General features: G+C 38.2%; 1 long non-coding RNA gene across 1 annotated transcript in view; it reads right to left on the minus strand.

Moving 5' to 3' along the window:
• Nucleotides 1-3705, minus strand: part of LOC114660053 (uncharacterized) — a 3928-nt gene extending 223 nt beyond the window's left edge. Inside the window, exons 1-4 of the long non-coding RNA XR_003717655.2 lie at nucleotides 3323-3705; nucleotides 2654-2705; nucleotides 2504-2565; nucleotides 1120-1746 (exon numbers count right to left, since the gene is read on the minus strand). This is a non-coding gene — a long non-coding RNA (uncharacterized LOC114660053). The remainder of the gene's footprint in view (nucleotides 1-1119; nucleotides 1747-2503; nucleotides 2566-2653; nucleotides 2706-3322) is intronic.
• Between the last annotated feature and the right edge of the window lie 6291 nt (nucleotides 3706-9996).

Genomic DNA, 9996 nt, shown 5'->3' on the forward strand with positions numbered 1-9996 from the left:
TAGTTTATATTCTTGTCTTAATTCACTACAAGTAAAATGGTACAGTAATCCCTCCTCCATCGCGGGGGTTGCGTTCCAGAGCCACCCGCGAAATAAGAAAATCCGCGAAGTAGAAACCATATGTTTATATGGTTATTTTTATATTGTCATGCTTGGGTCACAGATTTGCGCAGAAACACAGGAGGTTGTAGAGAGACAGGAACGTTATTCAAACACTGCAAACAAACATTTGTCTCTTTTTCAAAAGTTTAAACTGTGCTCCATGACAAGACAGAGATGACAGTTCTGTCTCACAATTAAAAGAATGCAAACATATCTTCCTCTTCAAAGGAGTGCGCGTCAGGAGCACAGACTGTCAGAAACAGAGAGTAGAGAAAAGCCAAGCAAAATGACACCTTTTATTGGCTAACTAAAAAGATTACAATTTGCAAGCTTTCGAGGCAACTCAGGCCCCTTCTTCAGGCAAGAGAGGAAAGCAAACAAATCATTAGGGCTGTTTGGCTTTTAAGTATGCGAAGCACCGCCGGTACAAAGCTGTTGAAGGCGGCAGCTCACACCCCCTCCATCAGGAGCAGGGAGAGAGAGAGAGACAGAGAAAAACAAAGTCAAAAATCAATACGTGCCCTTTGAGCTTTTAAGTATGTGAAGCACCGTGCAGCATGTCGCTTCACGAACCAGCTGCACACATAAGGTAGCAACGTGAAGATAATCTTTCAGCATTTTTAGACGAGCGTCAATGTCATCTAGGTGTGCGAACAGCCCCCCTGCTCACACCCCCTACGTCAGGATCAGAGAAAGTCAGCGCAAGAGAGAGAGAGAGTTGGGTAGCTTCTCAGCCATCTGCCAATAGCGTCCCTTGTATGAAATCAACTGGGCAAACCAACTGAGGAAGCATGTACCAGAAATTAAAAGACCCATTGTCCTCAGAAATCCACGAACCAGCAAAAAATCCGCGATATATATTTAAATATGCTTACATATAAAATCCGTGATAGAGTGAAGCTGCGAAAGGCGAAGCGCGATATAGCGAGGGATCACTGTATTCTGTTTAACAGAATGGTGCTGAAAATAAAAAGAAAGAACCGTCTGCTCCCCAACACCACATGACGTCCCACTCACCGTCTGCTGGTCCATCAATGAACAGACCTTCTGCCTCTGCTAGAGAAATCATCTCAACTGTTCCTCGAGCTTTAATAAGAGCCAATCACAAAAAAAGAAACAGAGAGGACGTTACTCATATAGACACTTTCTGTACTCATTAGAGACTCACTAAAGCCAAATCAGCACATCCAGAATGATGTGAACTCTGTCAATCTTCACAAAAGTGCCTAAAGCTCTTGAGAGCACTTCATCAGGTAGTTGTAGAGGCCATCTGTCAGCTTCTCATCTTCTACTGTATAGAGGTCATTACCCGGTGACCTTTAGGATCTTCATCATTTTTAAACCATTTGGATGACACCTTTTCAGATACAACAGCCTGTTGGACAAGCAAATACAAGAGTTTGGTGCTATAAAGTCATCATAGCTCTTTGCTAATAGATAGATTACAATAACAAAGTTTTATTTGTTATCTGAACTAAGTTACCAGCAAGTGATCATCTGCTCCATGGCCCTTTATGATGAACTCCAACAGTTTTCCATGTGGACTCCTCCTGGAGGCCCTGCTGATCTCTGCAGCCTAATAAACCTGAGCCCCTTGTTCTCGAGTCAGCTGCCCTTCTGCAGCCACACAGCCAGCCTGCTCTCCTACATGGTGGAGACACACAAATAAATACATCAAATTGTCACATGAAGTATTTGTCTTGTGCAAGCTATCTGGTTTGGGTCTGAACACTTCTGTTTTCTCAGAAAAATGGACACTTTGGAATTAAGTTCAAACTGTGAGAATTACTCGGTGGTTCACTACAAAAACTCTCATTCATGGTTATCTCAATAGTTTTTTAGAATACATCTATGCCAGAGTATTATGAATACCCCAATCTGGACACTACCTAAAGTAATATGCAAGTCACAGAGACATCATCCTAAGATAAAAAGAATAAATACAGTGCTCTCCATTATTACTGGCACCCCTTGTAAAAATTAGTAAGACGGGTTAAAAAAAATCCTGTTTGCTGAAGAAATGTCACCTTGTACTGAAAAAATTAGAAAAACATCTGACTTTTAATTGAAACAATTTCATTCAGCGAAAAACAAAGCTCTCATCAAGAAATAAATATTTTTAAAATTAACATTTTTATAAGGGGTGTCATTAATAGTGGATGGCACGTTAAATGAATGCCACAATTAAAGGTATGCCACACATGAATTATATATATATATATATATATATATATATATATATATATATATACTGTATATAGATCAGCATCTTTAAAAGACTGACAGTAAAATCAAAGGGTTCCTCCATAGTCAGATAAAGAGCAGACTGAGAGAGAATACGAGAAAAAGTACTGAAATCCTACACAATCTAAACACGAATGTAAAGTTACATAAAGCTTACAGTTAATATTCAAATACCATCAACATGTCTACTCCACAGTCTACTGAACCAGAAGGGATGTCCTAAGAAAAGAAGGAAAGAAATAAAGACACACGTGAAAGTCAAACACTACAAGTGAATTAGTTTAACAGACGATTGTTTGCAGTTTACCTGATTTTTCATTAACATCCAGTTTCCATAAGATATTCTTGTAGCAAGCTGGCTGAAAGGAAAAAAAATTATAAATGTCACTTGTAAATAAATTGAAAAGCTCTGTGAACATCGCGACTGTCAGTCTGACTCACGTATAATTTAGTGGCGCACTGTCCATTGCAGGAAAGTCTTTAACAATTTAGAAATGGCAGGCATCATCTGCACAAAACTACCATGAAATTCTATTAAAATTGACGGTACAAAAACATCGCTGATTATTTGGTATTACAATTTAGACACATTACTCCAACATAAGGAACTAAACTGAAAAGAAAAACGGTAACATCGTGCACCACTGTAGTCAATCTGAACTTTATGAAAAGCCTACTTCACGACAGAATAACTGATCAAGCATTTCCTAGATGCTTGTATAAGTTTTTTTTTTTCGTTTTCCATGCACAGTCGAGGAGTTCTCGTGAAACTTGCCTTTTGAAATTTGAAGAGTTGCCGGTACTGCTGAGTGCCGGTCTACTTCAAGCACTGAATATAAATCAGTTACTACAGCGAAAATGATTATTAATACGAACGTAAAGGTTCACAGTACAAACATAACCATGCAAAACAAAGTTATTAAAAATACGAAAAAAACTACAACTTTCAAACGTTTTCATTTCGAAGCACACTTACTTCCATTGTCAAAAATACGAGCAATTAGTTTCGTCGCTTCTCCTTCTTTTGTCTAATGGAATTTCATCGCCGCAGCTTCTTTTTTTGTCTCCTTTCGTTTAATGGAGTTTCGTCGCTTGGTACAACGGCAGGTTATTTAGAGGAAACTCTATAAGGCGGAACCTCAAAGAGGTAGGGATCACGAACTGTGAATCGTTTGGTTAAAGTTACACTTGATAGACAACTTCAAACGTTGATAATTGGACAGTTGAGTTTTTGATTGTCATAGATGAACAATAATCTCATTCGTTGAAATTCTGAATTAGCCAATACTATCCACTTGCATTTACAGTTATCCCGCCTTCAAATCCGCCCATAATGTCTCCGGTCTGCAGCAATACCCTTCTCGATAATATTGGCTTTTACAGTTCAGCGGACGAGTGAGTGACCAAATCAGCTGCTGACTGCGCAGATATCAATGACGCCATTACGCTAGCACGCCTCAAAATCACGTGACGGTGGCATTTGTGCTTCGAATGCTCGACACAGTATCGAAAGCTCAGTATCGAGCGGCCCATCACTATGAGCAAATCCCGAGCAGGACGCCAGCCCACCGCAAAGCGAACAGGATACATTTTAAAAATCACTATTCAATAAATAATATTATTAAATTGGATTGAGATTTTAGGTATCTTAAAGGATATGTGCAGTGCACATGTAGCGACGTCTTTCCTGTTGATTAGCACATGCAAGTAAAACGTCAATAATGACCCTAAATATGTATTGCTTTGTCATCTTTGTTGCGGGCTGTTATTTCCTCTGACAAATGCTTTCACATTTCATAGATATCGAACAATCCTTTGAAGAAAGCATATCAAACAAAAATGCATTGTTTCACAACCTTTGTGTGTACAGAATAATAGAATCACTTACAGTGTCAGCAAAGCAGTCACGAAAATTCTGGGAAGTACGAGGGATGTTCAAAAAATTTCCACAGTTTTATATTTTCATTGGAAACAGTGAAGTTGGGAGGAGTAGTAATTTGGCATTAAAAAGTTGGTACACAGCAAAATCCAAAGTAACACTTCTTCAGAGTTTATATAGGTCCTCACCAAATCGAGTTAAATTTACACTTTGTGTAGTGTTATATTTTTTGACACTTTCAGGTGTTGAAATCAACACTGTAAGAGTTCATTTTTTAACACCAGAAGTGTGTTGAACATACACTTGGTGTAAACTAAATTCCCAAGACACTCTGCTGATGTTAAAAAAGCAAATCTTAAGGTGTTGATTTCAACAAATGACAAGTGTGGAGTGGCAATATGTTTACACTCAATGAGTGTTAGTATATCCTATTATTTTAGATGCAATATTAAGTTGGTGCACCTCATTTTATTTTAGAAGCTAATGTCTCATTAATGGAAAGTTTAATGTACACTCATTATTCACCAGATTAAAAAAAACACAGGAATCAAGACTTTTCAAAATGCTTGTTTTATTAAACAAAATATTTTTACACAATATTTCAAAACCTATAAAACAAAAAAGCAGGTTTGCCATCCAAAATGATTTAAATATATAAAAAAGCCTGGTCTCAGTGGCAATTTACAAGGGATCCAAGTGTTAATTTACATTTTTGTACATGTAATCTTCTCGGTACTCAAATGTGGCACTCTGTACCAACTGCCCACCTGCCAAGTTGTCTACCTGCCTAAGGTAAAGTCATCTCTGATGGAGGATCACAGAAATCGTGGGGTAGAGGGGTCCTGTCATCTGATTGGCTGGCCCAGCGCTGACTCAGCTGTGGAATGGCCAACAGGGGGAGGTGGCTTGATGGCCGAGGTCTCCAGGACTCTGAACAAATCCAAATCATATTATGGGATATCATCTACTGTTGAATTCTGCTCTGTACTTGTAATATTTCTATTGTACTATTGCATTGTATTGAGGATGGCTTGTGTTCTGTTCTGTGTATTGTGTTGTATTGACCTCCTTTTTTTTGACACCCACTTTGGTTTCTTCCATTTATCCTTATAAGGGTTTTTTTTGGGAGTTTTTTCTTGTCTTCCTAAAAGAGACAAGGCTGGGGGGATATCAAAAGGCAGGGTCTGTTAAAGCCCATTGTGGCACTGCTTGTGTGATTTTGGGCTCTACAAAAATAAATGGTATGGTATGGTATGTAGGTGGGCAGCACGGTGGCGCAGTGGGTAGCGCTGCTGCCTCGCAGTTAGGAGACCTGGGTTCGCTTCCCAGGTCCTCCCTGCGTGGAGTTTGCATGTTCTCCCCGTGTCTGCGTGGGTTTCCTCCGGGCGCTCCGGTTTCCTCCCACAGTCCAAAGACATGCAGGTTAGGCAGATTGGAGATTCTACATTGGCCCTAGTGTGTGCTTGGTGTGTGGGTGTGTTTGTGTGTGTCCTGCGGTGGGTTGGCACCCTGCCCGGGATTGGTTCCTGCCTTGTGCCCTGTGTTGGCTGGGATTGGCTCCAGCAGACCCCCGTGACCCTGTGTTCGGATTCAGCGGGTTGGAAAATGGATGGATGGTATGTAGGTTACAGCAGCTATTAATCCTTTGGTGTAAACACTGGTCTGTAACATTGAGCACAGCAAACTATTCTATATACAGGACTAAGTAAAAATAAATAAATAAATACAAAAATAAGTGCTAGGTATATGTCTCTCTCTGTTTACAGGTGGGAATCCTTCTAAAAATTTTATAAGATTAAGTAGAACTTAGTCATTTATACAAAACTTAAACCTCCATATCTGTATGAATAAACACAAAGCAAGCTTGATATTGTGTTGATTTATTAATTCTCCGATAGCTTACCCATGAACCTCTGTCATATGGCTAACAAGAACATTAACATGCTGTAGTCTCGTGCTGTGCTTCAGTGTTTTAGTTAACTCATATTCTTCAGGAACATCCAAACCATCAGGTTTCTCTTTCAGGGCATTTTGAACAATCTAGGTATTAAAGATAAAAAAAAAATATGAAGGAATGGTATGATGACATCACACACAAAAGTTATCCATGAAGGCAGATATATCCACATTTACCTGTTTTGCCTTTTCAGCACCTGTAATTTCTCTGCCATTATTAGAGTTTGGGCTTGCACACGGGTTCAGTTGGGTTCTCTCCAACCTTTCTACATCACTGGAGTTTGAAAGTGTATCAGCGCATGTACTTGGTGTTGAGGTAGCTGTGGGTGAAAATTCTTTTTTTTAAAAGGGGAGATCAATATTGATTAATTTTCAAATATTTTATAAAGAAATTTGAGCATTTCAGAAAGAAATTACATACCACCAGAAAAATCTAGGTCAGCAAAAAATCCTTGTGGAGGACATTTTACTGTAAAGCATATCTGTGGGTTGCTCTGAACCAACTCTTGAAAAGTATCTTCCTCCGCATTAGTATCTGTCTCATCAAAAACTTGAAGTGCGTTGTTTGCAGTAAGCCCAATGTTTTTTTTTTTACTAAAACAAGATAAGTTTGGTTATACTGTAAATGTCAATAAAATTAACTTTTCAAATCAGCTGAAACAGACATAATTAAATCAAATTTACCTTTGTTTAGAAACTCCTCAAATGTGAACCCATCTTGCAATTTGATGTATTTCTTCACCTGAAGGTAATTCACCTTCACTAGCAAGATGAGACCTCATGAAAGAACTTCAGTCTTAGCTTTGAGAGAGCAGTTGTTTAACAAAAACAGTTTAATATATTGGCTAAAGCAACTTAAACTGTCATTACATTTTTCAACTTTGTTGTTGCTACATACAATATTTATTTCCATCCATCCATCCATTTTCCAACCCGCTGAATCCGAACACAGGGTCACAGGGGTCTGCTGGAGCCAATCCCAGCCAACACAGGGCACAAGGCAGGAACCAATCCCGGGCAGGGTGCCAACCCACCGCAGCAATATTTATTTAAGAACATAAATATATCTAATATGGAGGTATATTTTGGTCAAAATTAAATAAATACTCAGATAAATCTATGAATAATTAAATTTCAAGGTGTGTTTCGTATCTTGTCGGCGGCATTGAAATAAGTAAATGGGTACAAAATTAATTTAATACACAAAGAAATAAATAAGGAAATACAGTGGAACCTCGCATGTCGATTATAAATTCTTTCCTAAAGGCTGTTCAGAAACCGATTTGTTTAAAAACTGAAACAATTTTCCCCATACCAAATCGTGTAAAATGGATTCATTTATTATTTAAACCTTTATAACCGCACTTCATGCATAAAATCGTATACTAGAACAATGAAAATGCATACAATCTTACACAAAAAGAATAAATACATAAAATATAGACGAAAATGTAACATTTGTATAGCGCTTTTCTCACTACTCAAAGCGCTCTCCACACAGGGTGGACCCGGGAAGCGAACAAGCAACAGATGTTTTATGTTGATCTATGTGTGAAACCATTGCTTTTTTGTGCCTTTCAGAAAATAGATGTTTTCAGAAAATAGATGTTAGTCGCCGCAGTTGGAGACAGCTAACACGCGGTGACAGCACACTGCATACAGTCACAGACGTTTTATGTTAACTTAGGTCAGAATCATTGCTTTGTGTGCTTTTAGAAAACTCAGTTTTTTGGAAAAATATTCATCCTCAAGAGAAAAGAAAAGAAGATAAGCCATATATATAAAAATTTTATATATATATATATATATATATATATATATATATATATATATATATCCATCCATTTTCCAACCCGCTGAATCCAAACACAGGGTCACGGGGGTCTGCTGGAGCCAATCCCAGCCAACACAGGGCACAAGGCAGGGAACCAATCCTGGGCAGGGTGCCAACCCACCGCAGGACACACACAAACACACCCACACACCAAGCACACACTAGGGCCAATTTAGAATCGCCAATCCACCTAACCTGCATGTCTTTGGACTGTGGGAGGAAACCGGAGCGCCCGGAGGAAACCCACGCAGACACGGGGAGAACATGCAAACTCCACGCAGGGTGGACCCGGGAAGCGAACCCGGGTCTCCTAACTACGAGGCAGCAGCGCTACCACTGCGCCACCATGCCGCCCACTATATATATATATATATATATATATATATATATATATATATATATATATATATATATATATATATATATATATATATATATATATATATATATATATATATATATATATATATATATATATATATATATATATAAATCTCATTTATAAGCATAACATTGCAATATGCTTGTTATTGTAACAATTTAACAATTCACAATCACTCATTTTTCAGTAATCAGTTTGTTAAAAATAAGTATTATTCTCAGCAATAATTATTGGCCATTCTCGCAGTGTGCTCAGTAATGACCACAGTTTAAGAAAAGGGAAGTGCTGCTGCACTGCCGGAAATCAAATCCACTCTTTGGTGGCGTAATGTATACCTACTCCAACGAAATAACACTGAGTGCAAACACTGTGTAACACTCCAAGTGTTGATAGCCTCAAATCAACACCAGAATCAACACTTGTTAACTCGAAAAAAATGAACTCTGAAAAAACAACACTGAACAACACTGAAGATTTTGCTGTGTACGAGGCTGGGAAAATTAAATCGCAAACGAAGGTGACTATGTAGAAAAGTGATGAAATTTGTTTTTGACATTCTTCATAAACAGATAAAAAAAAAGTGCGGAAACGTTTTGAACATCTATCGTATAAGAATCTTTAAAATATTGTTGTCCTTCTGCACTAGTCCTAAGCCTGTGATTTCCTTTATAACCAATAGGACACCCTTTGTCTAGTGTAGGCTTTCCTAAAAATTACTTGGCCATTAAAAAAAGTATTTTCCAGCTTAAGTATGCAGCATAAGTTGGAATGGAAAAACTTACATGAAACTCCAGCACTTCCTTAGTTACTTTCCCAGCATATACTGTAGATATATCCACTCAATCGCCACATTGCTACGTATGCATCTGTCTAGTACCATCATTTAGTCCTGAATACAGTCTAAATCCTTCAATGCATGGATTTAATAAGATGTTGGAAGAATTGTAAATTTTAGTTCATGCAGACTCAAAATAATTTCTCTTGCCTGTTCAGCCAAACATTCAGGCTGCTAACCTCTCCTTCCATCTTATCCCAAAGCTGTTCTTACGTTCTCTGTAAACTGAAGTGCATACAAATATGAGGAGAATACAGCAGTAGTTTATGTGATGCTGGAACAACCACATCTGGCACATATATAGTCACATTTTGGTCTAGTGTTGCACTCAGGAAAGTCCTTTTAAAACATGTTATTCTTGAACTTGAAAGAACAATATTGGGGTCCTTTAAAGACATACAGCAAACTTCTTCACTTATTCAAGTGTAGTTGTCTCTTCCTAGAAATTAAAGGAATTTGCAGGCATCTATGTCAGCAGTACTGTGCTTTATGAATGATCTTCAAGATAGAAAACTCAGCTGGGTAGTAAACCGATCGCACAGTAAATTAATCGGCTTTAAAGGTTTCTGTTACCATGAGATACAAGACTTACTCCTATCTGCAGATGATATACTGTACTGTATACAGTGGCCTTTAGGGGTCATAGCAAAGCCCCAGACAGACCCACACAGACTCAGTCCCAGTTTCAAATGATGATTTATTTTTAAAGAAATATACCTTGCACAGGCATCTCTTCCCAAAGTTAGCAAAATCACAATTCCTCA

This window comes from Erpetoichthys calabaricus, chromosome 11 (genome assembly GCF_900747795.2).
Source record: "Erpetoichthys calabaricus chromosome 11, fErpCal1.3, whole genome shotgun sequence".
In the NCBI taxonomy this organism is placed as follows: Eukaryota; Metazoa; Chordata; class Cladistia; order Polypteriformes; family Polypteridae; genus Erpetoichthys; species Erpetoichthys calabaricus.